The sequence below is a fragment of the Elgaria multicarinata genome, chromosome 3 (genome assembly GCF_023053635.1).
Source record: "Elgaria multicarinata webbii isolate HBS135686 ecotype San Diego chromosome 3, rElgMul1.1.pri, whole genome shotgun sequence".
NCBI lineage: Eukaryota > Metazoa > Chordata > Lepidosauria > Squamata > Anguidae > Elgaria > Elgaria multicarinata.
The window spans coordinates 172,722,026-172,734,538 of NC_086173.1; the positions used below are offsets into that span (position 1 = coordinate 172,722,026).

The window sequence follows — 12,513 nt, forward strand, 5'->3', positions numbered from 1 at the left end:
GCAGCATCGCCCCCATCTGTTCCTGGGGGCTTCGCGGGATCCACAGCTGTTTCCCCTTTGAGTGCGTAAAGCAGCCTCCGGCATGGGAGCCCTCCGTCCTTCTGCCTGCCCTTGCTGCAGAACAGCGTTCTCCAACCTGGTGCCCTTCAGAACTCTAAACACGAATAGATGCTCTAAAAAGAGAGAGGTCAAGTAGGGTGACTCTGAGAAAAGGAGGACAGGGCTCCTGTATCTTTAACAGGTGTATTGAAAAGGGAATTTCAGCAAGTGTCATTTGTATGCATGCAGCACCTGGTGAAATGTCCTCTTCATCCCAACATTTAAAGCTGCAGGAGCTTTGCCCTCTTTTAAATCTGGTCACTCTAGTATAGCTCCTGCAGCTTTAACTGCTGTGATGAAGAGGGAATTTCACCAGGTTCCCCATATATACAACTGGCACCTGCTGAATTTCCCTTTTCTATGCATCTGTTAAAGATACAGGAGCCCTGTCCTCCTTTCCATAGGTTTATCCTAATGTTAGGTGAGGCCTTATCAGGGTACACAGGAAGATTCTGGACCCACGGAGCCACTAGCCATGAGGAGTACAACACACACGGCAACTTCTGCTCATAGTGGCCTCTTGTTCCACAGCTTGACCCCTTCTTTGAGAGCAGGTCTGAGTCCATCTCAGGCTCAAGGCAGGAAAACCTTCGGCCCTCCAGGAAAGAAGAGGTCTGCTGATGAACCAGAGTTTCTCTCCCAATGCATCCCACTGCTCCATTCTAAGCCCTCTCTGTTCCCTGCACTTGAACCCCAAACAGGGGCGGAAGCGAACAGTGATTTCCACCTGCTCTTAGGATGTGAACAGCAGGGCTCCCTTCATCCATAAAAGCAGGACATTTTAAAGCCCATGAAAGCATTTGCCCATAGCAAATCCATACTTGCCCACAGAGAAAACATAGCACAGTCCTTGTCTCACTCCGCTGCACTTAGTTTTTATTTAGTGTAATTTGATTTTATATTTCTGACTTTTAATTTTATTTATTGTGATTAATTATCTTCTTGTGTTGCCTTGTTTGGCATTGTAGTAGTAGTATTTATTTACGTTGCAGTCAGCAGACTATACCTTAAGAGAGATACCTTTAAGTGGTTTGCAAGGGATTTAAAATAAAATAAAATACAGAAACATCAAATAAAAATATAACAGCAACAGCATAGCTTAGCTGAAGAAGCCTGCAGAAACGGGGGGGGGGGAGGAGTCTTCAGCTTATGTCTGAAAGCGGCAGAACTGGCTTTATTTAATCAGACTGGGCAGCGGTGCTACCATTGGGCTAAATGCCCCCCTGGGTCCACGTTTCTGCCAGGAGCTCTGGAGGAGCCTCTGTGGCTCTCTCGTTTTGCCTCCATCCAAGGGTTAAGGAGGAGAGGGGGCTGGGTCCTAGAGCCAAGGCTGGATGATGACCCACACTTCCCGCCCCACACTGGGATTCTCCCCCCTGCCATTCATGCATGGTGTGTCCCACTGGGAACCTCTTTTCTCCTGCAGAGGAGCAGGTGAGGGCAAAAGGCAAGGGGGTCCCAGGGGGGAGGAGAAGGAAAGGGGTGGTGGTGGAAAGAGCCTCCCCAGGGCAGGAGCAGAGAAGGGTGGGAGCCATGGGCAGGGGGCAGGTTTGGGGCAGGGGGTGGGTGGGAAAAGAGGGAGGGTGCCCCCACGTGAAGAGCAAGGGCGGCTGATGGTGCTTCACTTCCTCTTCCCCCCATGCTTCATGGGTCCCACCTGCAGCTTCTTTCGCCCTGCAGAGGAGCAGGTGAGGGCAACATGCAAGGGGGTCCTGGGGAGCCCTCAGGGCAGGGAGCATTTGGGCAGGGAGCGGTCCTAAGACCTTGATTTGGGCCCCATCGAGAGATTTCCGGACAGGTGCGCTGGGCTCCCCTCCCACTGCCCCTTCCCAACACACCTGGAGAGGCATCCGGCACCCGCTGCATCCTGTGGGTGTTTGCTGTTGCCCTCCCTCCCAAGCAGCTGCAAGCAACCGGTGCTCTTTCCCCAGGTACTAAAGCCTTCAAGATCCTGGAGGCGCGAGCCAAAGGGCGAGAGCAAAAGGGCTCTCGGCCTGTGGCTCTCCGCCGTGGGCAAGAAGCCGCTACCTAGAGGTCTATGGACAGTTGAAGTAACAATCCACAGACACCTGGAGAGTCAGTGTTCTTTGGATGTCGCTAGAGAAGCTCCTCCACATACCAAAGCTCTCAGGGTGTACGGAGGAGGGGGAAGAACCAAACAAGAACTAAGGGAACCAGGGATCAAAAGAACCACGGCCATTCAGATGTAACAGCAAAAGGAATTACCAGAAAGACATTGGCCATTGGTTATTGGATACCACTTCCCGTGTCTCGCTGGGCTCATTCCTGCTTCCTGGTTAATTGTGTGTAACATCATAAGGAGCACAATGGTCCTCACCAGGGGCGGATATAAACAACTAGGTCTGGTTCCAGTGACTGAAGATGTGATCTCCTATACCAAGGCCCCAAAACAATTAAAAATCACTAACTTTTTCCCCATCAACTCTGAGGAACTTCTCAATCTAACACCCGAGACAAAGACTCCTGATAAGGAGGTTCTAGACTGGTCCCTGGGACCTCAGCGTATAATGAGGGTCATGGACTGGGAAAACCCAGAGGAACGCAGATGCAGTTTAGCTGCAGAATTCGCATCTGTGGGGGTTCCCCTTGCAGAGACTAGACATCCCATTTGCTCGTCTGAAACTCCACAAGGCAGCTCAAAAAGTCCTGTCATACCGACCTGCTCGGATGCATTTTCGGGCAAGAATTTAGATTCTCTACCCCATATCAAAACATTCACTCTATTTTCGCTGATGACAAAGATCCCCATGTGGTAGCCAATCTGCTTAGCAGCCAACAGGAGCTGACCAAGAGACTGTTTCAGAGCTGGGCAGATGATATATCTCTGATAAAGAAGTTTCTCTCAGAATGCAAGGAGCTTCTGACTACATTAACCGTTTTTGCACTAGGCAGCTCTAAGGAAGGAATCCAAGGCAACACAAGTGAAATTGAAACTAAGACATCTGAGCAAAAACCGATGCCAAATTCCAACCTTCTAACAACACTGGCTGAAGTATACACAAAAGATGCCCCTGAGCTTGGAGGAGTGGTTTCAGAAATGGAGATGCGTAAAACTGGAGCACAAACAAACAATTCTACTATGCCAAATAGGAAGGTGGGCAGGAGATTGGCTAAGAAGAAAGGGGGCAGTAATTTAAAAAAGTCCAAAAATGTGAAAAATGCTAACCCTGCAAGATACAAGAAAATGGAATTTAAGAAGCTTTTTAAACTGCTTGACAAAAGTCCCAAGCAGAAAGCAGATTCAAAAGTTAAGGAAACCAAGAACAAGGAAACTATTGGTGATACTGGAAAACACCAATCTGAAATTATATTTGATACCCCCCTACAGCCCATCTCACTAACATCAGTACAGGATCAGATCCAACTTTCTGATATGCAAGATCCTTGGACACTAGCCCCATGGAGAAAGAAGCTCCACCAGACAAACAGCGTAAAATACTCCAATTGGAACTTAATATTGTTTATTTTATTTTATTTTATTTATTACATTTTTATACCGCCCAATAGCCGAAGCTCTCTGGGCGGTTCACAAAAATTAAAACCATCATAAAACAACCAACAAGTTAAAAATACAAATACAAAATACAATATAAAAAGCACAACCAGGATAAAACCACGCAGCAAAATTGATATAAGGTTAAAATACAGAGTTAAATCTGTATTGAATCGTCAAAAGTTGGTATTAGTGAATTATCCTAAGCCTGCAGGTTTTTTAACCCAACACGAACGCAAACGGCACTTAAAAATAATCTTGGATGCAGGTCTCTCAGGGCTGGTTACTTTAAATAGTATTGTCCACGTGGTATGCTTATACTATAATTATACACATGCTCATGCTGTGGTTACCTTCAATGAGTGGGGCAAGGCCAAAACTGTATATGACAGCAGAGAAGCTTTCACTGGGAGGGGTATTTTTTTCTCAAGATTTTTTGAAAATCTGACACCTCCTCTGGCTTTAGGTGCCTCCAGTTCTTTATACCCAAAAAACACCTATGAAAAGGACACATGTGTCGCTGCAAATTTAATTGACTTTGATACCACAGACGCAACTCTCTTTAGCCATAAAGGTATAAACACCCAGAAGTTCTCAGATAGTAATGAAAGTCCTTTTTATAGCAGTAGAAGGGAGTCTCTTGAAAACCAAGAATCACTGCTGGACTCAAGAGGATATGATATAAAACACCCGGAGCACTGTGGAAAGAAGCAGGCCGACAACTCAAAAAACTTGAGTAACTCCACAGATCCAGTGGCGGCCTGTGGAATTTCCATTTTTCACATGGTCCACGAAAGGGCTCCTACACTTAAAGGCCAAGCTGATCAAAAAACAGCATGGGATCCGTGGCACAGATGCTATAAGGATGATGAACCCTAGACTAATGAGGAGATCGCCCTTTCGGACTCTTTCTGTGCGTTGGACCTAGAAGCACAGGAAGATATCCTGAGGCGTCCGACGTCTTTGAGAGAACGTTTGATAACCAGGCAAGCAGAATGTGCAAGCCCGTTGGCTAAGAGAGAAGCACCCGGGTCAGTAGAGGACCGTGCCCTACTCCACCAGAAAAACGATCAAACCAGTGGGAGGGGAGTTGGAAATGGCTCCAATGGAGGGGAGAAAGGTTCACAGAGAGGTCTGGGTATAACTAGAATTTACTCGCCAGGATAATAAACTTGCGCAACGTGACCCAGTGGCCAAAGTGATCACTGCAAGTCCCTGCAGACTAAAATTTCCAATATGGGCTGATATGCGACATTTGGAAGAAGAGGAACTAGGATCTCCGGAAAGGCCTGCTGAACCTGTATACTCCCTCATAAAGGTGATGGGACCAGTGAAAACGAATGTTAGCAAGATGGAATTGATTGAAGAGCTGGAGGAGGACTCGAGGCCAACATCAGGGGCTGAGGAAATTGCAAAGGAGCATCAGTCACTTATAGGGGGAGTAACTTCATCTACTTGTCCCAGAGTGACTATAACAACTCAGAGCTTCCCGCAAGGGGGGGTCTGCACCAGTTTGACAAAAAAAGTGCCACTGTAACATATCACAAATAAGTCTTCTTTCCTGGAATATTGCAGGTTGGCTAAGTAAAGTGGTAGATCCCCCCTTTATGGAATTCATCAAAAAACATGAGATTTTACTTCTTCGAGGACATGGGCCAAAGAGGATCTATCTATAAATGGCTTTGCCTCCTACTCTTTAGATGCAACTCCTAGTAACAAAGGTGGGTGGCCCAAAGGAGGACTGGGTATTCTAATAGCTACAAGCATCAGGGCCTCCCTATCTATATTGGAGCCCCTGTCTTATTTGGCCACCGCGTTGATTCTAAAGTGTAATTCATTTAATTTACTAGTAATTAATGTATATATGCCACCACATAGGGAAAAGCAATTGGTTAAAGAAGATTGGTTAAAGTTGGAGGAGTATATCAATAAGCTGACAGATTTGTATCCTGAAGCCTCGGTGATCATGGCTGGTGATCTTAATGCTTGAACTGGTCAGAATGATGCTGCCTTGTATGCCCATTTCCATGAACACCAACCTGCAATAGAGGAGGCCCACCCCCTGCCTGATAGGCAATCTGATAAGGGTTGTAATTACACCAGCTCATGCCTCATGAAAATGATCAATAGACTTGATCTAGTCATTCTGAATGGCGGTGTAAAGGGTGATATGAACGGGGAATTTGCCTTCCTGTCTAGTTTGGGTGCATCAACGATTGATTATATCATAGTCTCTTATAATTTGTTAAATAGGGTGACTGGGCTCAAGGTGAGTAACCGTGTTGAGAGTGACCACCTACCCTTAATGCTATCCCTAAACCTGAGAAACCTTAATGTGCACGCTGATCAGTCTTCCAATGATTGCAGAGGCTGAAATGAGATCCTCACGGATTAGGTGGTCTGCGAAAAAGCAGTATCATTATTCCAAGTATTGACCTCCTCCCTTCCAAATTGCTTGAAGCATAAAAAGGGTGAAGAGCAACTCTCCTTGTCCAATAAATCTAAAAGGTGGTTTGAGCATGACTGCATTGCTTTAAAACACCTCTTAGCTAAATAAATAAATAAATAAATAAATAAAAAATACAGGCAGTACAGGGAACAGAATCTTCCAGTACTTCCTAAGGAATGGTTTGAGCACAAAAGGAGATTTAAAGCTCTGATTAAAGAGAAAAAGAAGCGAGCCCAAAAGGAAGCATGGCAGAGTTTAATAGATGCATCGAGGGCGGGTGATTCAGCCACCTTTTGGAAAGTTATCTCGAGGGGTTGGCCAAATATAACAGCTAGACCGGAGTATCTTATCCCTGCTAAAGTTTGGGAATCCCATTTCTACACTATGTATGCAAGTGGGCAAGTCTCCCGACAGTTTCCAATAGCTTTAATTAATAGTGCTCCCGAGTGGCCCCCTGTATCTGTTTCTGAAATAAATAACCCTATCCTGAAACTTAAACAGGGTAAAGCACCAGGTGGAGACAACATCCCTCCAGAACTGCTTAAAGCCAACAAAGAGTGGTGGGCGCCAGTTTGGGCAGCCCTATTCACTTGCATCGATCGTTCGTCTTGCATCCCAGAAGATTGGGGGCTTGCAATTATCATCCCAATATACAAAGAAGGGAAAAGATCGGACCCTGCAAATTACAGACCTATCAGCCTTTTAAGTATAATTAGTAAATTGTATGCCAGCCATCTTCATGAAAAACTAGTTATGTGGCTGGATCAAGAAAACATTCTAGAAGACGAACAGGCAGGATTTAGGTCTGGGCAATCTACTAATGACCAAGGCTTGGTTCTCCAACACCTGGTTGAAAAATATGCATCAAAAGTTAGAGGAGCTCTCTATGCAGCCTTTATTGATTTCAAATCGGCCTTTGACCGAATTTCAAGAGAGAGGTTATGGGGAAAATTTGAGGATACAAATATTGATAGACGTCTCTTAACTCTCATACGCTGCTTATATGAGAACACTTATCTTCGGATAAGTTGTGATCGGGTGGGACACCCAACTGATCAATCCCAACTTTTAATGGATTAAAGCAAGGCTGTATACTTGCACCTACTCTATTTAATTTCTGTATCAATTCATTAGTTAAAAGTGTGAGGGAGGTATGTTCCCATCCCCCAAAATTGGCAAATAAGCCCTTGTCAGTACTTCTGTATGCCGACGATGCTGTGCTGCTTTCCTTAACAAGTGTAGGACTAAGACGTCTTTTAAAAGCGTTAGATCTCTATTGTAAAAATGAATTACTGTTGATTAACCATCTTAAATCTAAGGTTATGGTTTTTTCCAGAAGAAGGTTAAAGCATAAATGGCAGATTAACAACCATCCCATTGAACAAGTTTCATCCTTTAGATACTTGGGTAGAACATTTCATTCTTCTGGCTTATGGAGTTTGCAAACTAAAAATGCAATTGAGAATGCACAGAGAAGCATCAAGGCTCTCCTCTACTTTTTCTATACGAAAGGAGGCCAATATATTCCCTCAGCCATTCAAGTTTTCAAGGCGAAGGCCATCTCCCAGATGTTATATGGATCACAGTTGTGTGCATACAAAAGTTTTGCCCCCTTTGAAGTCACTCAGACTACGTTTTTGTGTTCAGTGTTGGGAGTCCCAAGTTGTGTCCCAAATGTAATTGTCCGTTTAGAGACAGGGCAAATTTCTATTGAGGCCCGTATATGGATCCTTAGGATTCATTACTGGCTGAAGCTGATTTTTGCCCCACAGACATTGATACATTCCAGACAAAATGGAAAACTACGCTATATGAAAAACGGAGAGTTCTGGGTGTCTCACCAAATGCCCTAGTTGCTCTTGGTTATGAAAAAGCTAAAATGACAATTCAACAACGTATTTGGGATATGGAATTGCAAAATCATCTGAGTTTGGCTTCAAGGTAACCTGAATTTAGAGAGAATGGGAGGATATTTGCTTATGCAAAATATCTGGTGGTCTTGAATATTCCTAAATTCAGGAAAGCTTTCACTCTGGCCAGGTTTAACGTTCTACCCTCAACCCTTTTGGATGGAAGGTTTGGAAATGTACCCTACCAAGAACGGGTATGTCCCTGTGAGATGGGTAAAGTGGAAACAGAAGGCCACGTTCTGCTGTATTGTTCCTTTTATCAAGATTTGCGCCAAACATTTATAACCTCTATCGTGCAGCGAACTCCCGATAGATCAGATGAATATTACATAAAACATCTTCTATCGGATCAGAATCCTCAGGTTACTCTAAAAGTGGCCAGTTTTTGTGCGGCTGCCATAAGCCGACAGAAATTGATGCTGAAGAGTTTTATTGTACCTTAGACTTAAGCTGAGACTGCCGTGTTTTTGTATTTTATGTATGTATTTTATTGTATATTGGGGATTTTAATATTATTGTGATGTTTCCTGCTGTGCTGGTCAATGACCGAAATAAACAAACATTCAACATTCACATTTTCATCAGCAAGCAAGGGGTGCTACTCAAAAACCCCTAGGAAGTGGAAGAAGCAACAGTTAGGCCTTAAGGAGAGTTTAGTAGCCATTCAAATGATGTTGGTGCCAAAAGCATTTTTTTTCTATTTCAAACATTGCTGGTTTGGATCACTGAAAGCCCACCACAACATTGGCAGAAACAATTCAAAGTAGCTATATGGGAAGGGTGGGTGGGGAATGCCTGGGCTTGGCATGTTGTTGTGAGACCAACCAACCCCACCATAGAAATCCCTCGATGGAAGATTGAGGGAATAATTTTTTAATTATTTCAAAAATCACAGACATCCATACCACAAGAACATTACATAGAGTGCAAAAAAAAAAAAATACAAACAAAAATACAATAAAAAATCATCTAAGGTTAAGGTGTACTTTCGGCTTTCTTCATATTAGTAATGCGGACAATCTTTTCTCGTTCCTCCATTACATTTAACACAGTAAACAAATTCATTTCTTTCTTCTATCTTAACTATGTCTCCACAGACAAATACATCATTTCTCTCGGTTTCATGCAAAAACGCTATCAGAGGTTTCCATTCAGATATAAACGTGGATGTGGACTTTTCTCTCGTTATCGATGTGAGTTTTGCCATCTCTGCCAACTCCAACATCTTCAACATCCATTCATTTATTGTTGGTGTTTCATTCTCCCATTTCTGTGCATACAACGCTCTCGCAGCCGTTGTCATATATAGCAATAAAGTCTCCCCTTCTCTTTCAGCTGAACCATTAGTCCCAGTAGGAAGGCTCCTGTTTCATTTGTATGTTAGTCTTGAGAATTTTTTTGAATTCAAGAGTGTATTTGTATCCAGAATGCTTTGGCTTTTTTACAAGTCTACCAAAGATGATAAAACGTTCCTCCTCTTCCTAATTTCCAACAGTTTCCCAAGGGACTCTTATGCATTTTAGCCAACATTACAGGAGACATATACCATCTGCACATCATCTTATACAAATTCTCTTTAAGTCTTGAACATAATGTAAATTTCAAACTCCCCCCCAATATTCTCCCACTGTTCCATGGAAATGTTGTATCCAAAGTTTAGAGCCCATTTCATCATACAGTCTTTCACCTGCTCATCCTCCGTCTCGTACTTTAATAACAGTTTATATATCTTTGAGATAACATGTTCATCATTTGGACATAATGTCATTTCAAATTCAGATTTTGATTGCTCAAACCCACCATTCTTTTGTCTATTTTAAACCTTTCCATGACTTGTGCACAAGGAAACCTAATTTGTACATACCAAAACACGTATGACCATCCTTAAGCAGTTCCTCCCTTGATTTTAACTTATATTCATCTTGTGACATTTGTAATACAACATTATATGTCAACCATTTAGGCATACTTGTCAATTCCCTTCTATAAATAGCCCCCTGGGCTGATACCCAAAGTGGTATTTTCTGACAGAACCTTGGTTTATATTTGTCCCATATTCTTAAAAAAGCACATTTTAGGTTATGATGACTAAATTCTATGTTAACCTTGGCTTTATCGTACCACAAATAGCCATGCCATCCAAATCTTAATTCGTGTCCTTCCAGTTCCAACAGTCTCCTATTTTTCAGCACCACCCAATCTTTCATCCACATTAAACAGCAGTCTGAGAAATACACTTTGAGGTCTGGTAGGCGCAGCCCTCCTCTTTCTTTGGCATCCTGCAATATTTTAATTTTAACTCTTGGCTTTTCTGATTGCCGTATAAATGTAGATCTCTCTCTCTCTCTCTCTGTCACTGCTCAAATGGTAAATCCAATGTTACAATAGGTATTGTTTGAAACAAAAATAACATTCTAGGCAAAACATTCATTTTAATTGTTGCAATTTTCCCCAAAAGTGACAGTTGAACCTTTGCCCTTCTTGCAAAATATTTTTTTAACTCCATTCCAAACCTTAACATAATTATTATGAAATAACATACAATTCATCTTTGTCAAAACAATTCCCAAATATTTTACCTTCTTTTCAAGTTGAAAACCTGTCTTTTTTATCAAAATTTCGATACCCTTTAAAGGATCTTCCAGAGTCAAGACCAAATCATCCGCAAAAGCCCTCAACTTATAGGTCTCTTTTTTAAATCTTTACTCCTCCAATTCTCTCAGCTTGTCTTATATCTGAATCCAGCAATTCCAACACTAAAATAAACAGTAGCGGTGACAGTGGGCAGCCCTGTCTTGTCCCTCTCTGTATTTCACGTGATTTGGACACATCTACGTTAATCATTATTTGTGTTTTTTGAGAGTTATGGATGGATTTCACCCACTTTATGACATTTACTCCAAAGTCCAGTTCTTCTAAGGTTCTAAGTAAAAAAATCCAACTAAGGTTGTCAAATGCTTTCTCTGCAACCACAATATTTTGCCAGATATTCCACAACATTTAAAACTGTTCTTACATTGTCTCCCATCTATCTTTTGGGTAAGAAGCCACCTTAATCCTCATGAATGAATTTTTGTAGGACTTTCTTCAGTCTTTCCGCCAAGGTTGCTGTAAATAACTTATAATCATTATTTAATAGTGATATTAGGTGATTCCAAATTTCTTTGGTTCACTAAAATTCACACCCCCCCCATATCCCATACTGTTGATAGTTGTCGTTGAAGCACTTTAATTTGTTGAAGAACACTTGCCTTTCCAGGTGTTTTCCTCAGGTCTTCTTGTTGTGCACCTTCAGAGAAGATAGGACAAAGCACAGGCAATTCTCCTATAATCGGTAGACAATACGGACAGAAAGGAGTCTCTAGCACTGGTGACCTGCAAAGTGTGCGCAATGTTCGTGTTCCTGCCTGAACTCAACATGAAGAAGAAACTCCCTGGAAAAGGGTGACAGTTAGGAGCAGAAGAACTAGAAGGCATTCTACACCGGTGTAACAATTAGAGTTAAACAACCACTTTCAGCTACTGGAGGATGCCACTGGAGGACAGTCTGCAGAGGAAGAATTACAAGAAACACAATGCAGCACTGAACAAGACTCAGAAGATCAGTCGACCAAGAATAAGGGAAGAGCAGTTGTTGTGGCTAAACCTGAGAATGAGCTGAGATTAGGGAGGGATGCTAAAAGCAATAAAAAGGCTTTCTCCAGATACGTGAATAGTAAAACACACAGGAAAGAAATGGTGGTTCAACTGCTTAACGAGGATGGGTAATTGATAACAGATGACAAAGAAAAGGCTGAAGTGCTCAATTCCTACTTTGGCTCAGTCTTCTCCCAAAAGCAGGTCTATGATCCCCCTGGAAAAAGTGACGCAGAAGTTGAGGGGGCAGGATTGCAGTCTGAGAGTGATAAACAAATAGTCAAAGAACACCTAATTTCCTTGAATGAGTTCAAATCTCCAGGGCCCAATGAACTGCATCCTAGAGTAATGAAGGAGCTAGCGGAAGAACTCCCAGAACCGCTGTCTATTATCTTTGCGAAATCATGGAAGACGGGTGAAGTGCCGTATGTCTGGAGGAGGGCTAACGTTGTCGCTTTTTCAAACAGGGCAAAAAGGAGGAACCTGGGAAAAGACAGACCAGTCAGTCTGACATCCATCCCTGGGAAAATTCTGGAGCAGATTATAAAGAAGTCAATCTGGAAGCATCTTGAAAACAATGCAATGATTACTAGGAGTCAACAGGGATTTGTCAAGAACAAATCCTGTCAGACTAATCTGATCTCATTGTAACCTCCCTTGTGGACTGTGGGAATGCTGTGGACATCATATATCTTGACTTAAGCAAACTTTTGACAAAGTGACCCATGATATTCTGATTTAACAAAAGAGCTAAAAGTGGGCTAGATGGAACAACTATTAGGTAGATACATAGTTGGCTACAGAATCAGACTCAAAGAATGGTTATCAATGGTACCTTCTCAATCCGGGGGGAGGTTAGGAGTGGGGTACCGCAGGGCTCAGTCCTGGGCCCAGTGCTCTTCAAC

At 42.8% G+C, this 12,513-nt stretch overlaps 2 protein-coding genes across 2 annotated transcripts in view; one reads left to right on the forward strand and one right to left on the reverse strand.

The window, feature by feature from the left end:
- LOC134396274 (zinc finger protein 420-like) overlaps positions 1-12,513 on the forward strand; it is a 647,156-nt gene that overhangs the window by 594,508 nt on the left and 40,135 nt on the right. The gene's annotated exons all lie outside the window — the stretch shown is intronic.
- LOC134396269 (uncharacterized) overlaps positions 1-12,513 on the reverse strand; it is a 298,553-nt gene that overhangs the window by 66,398 nt on the left and 219,642 nt on the right. The window lies entirely within an intron of this gene.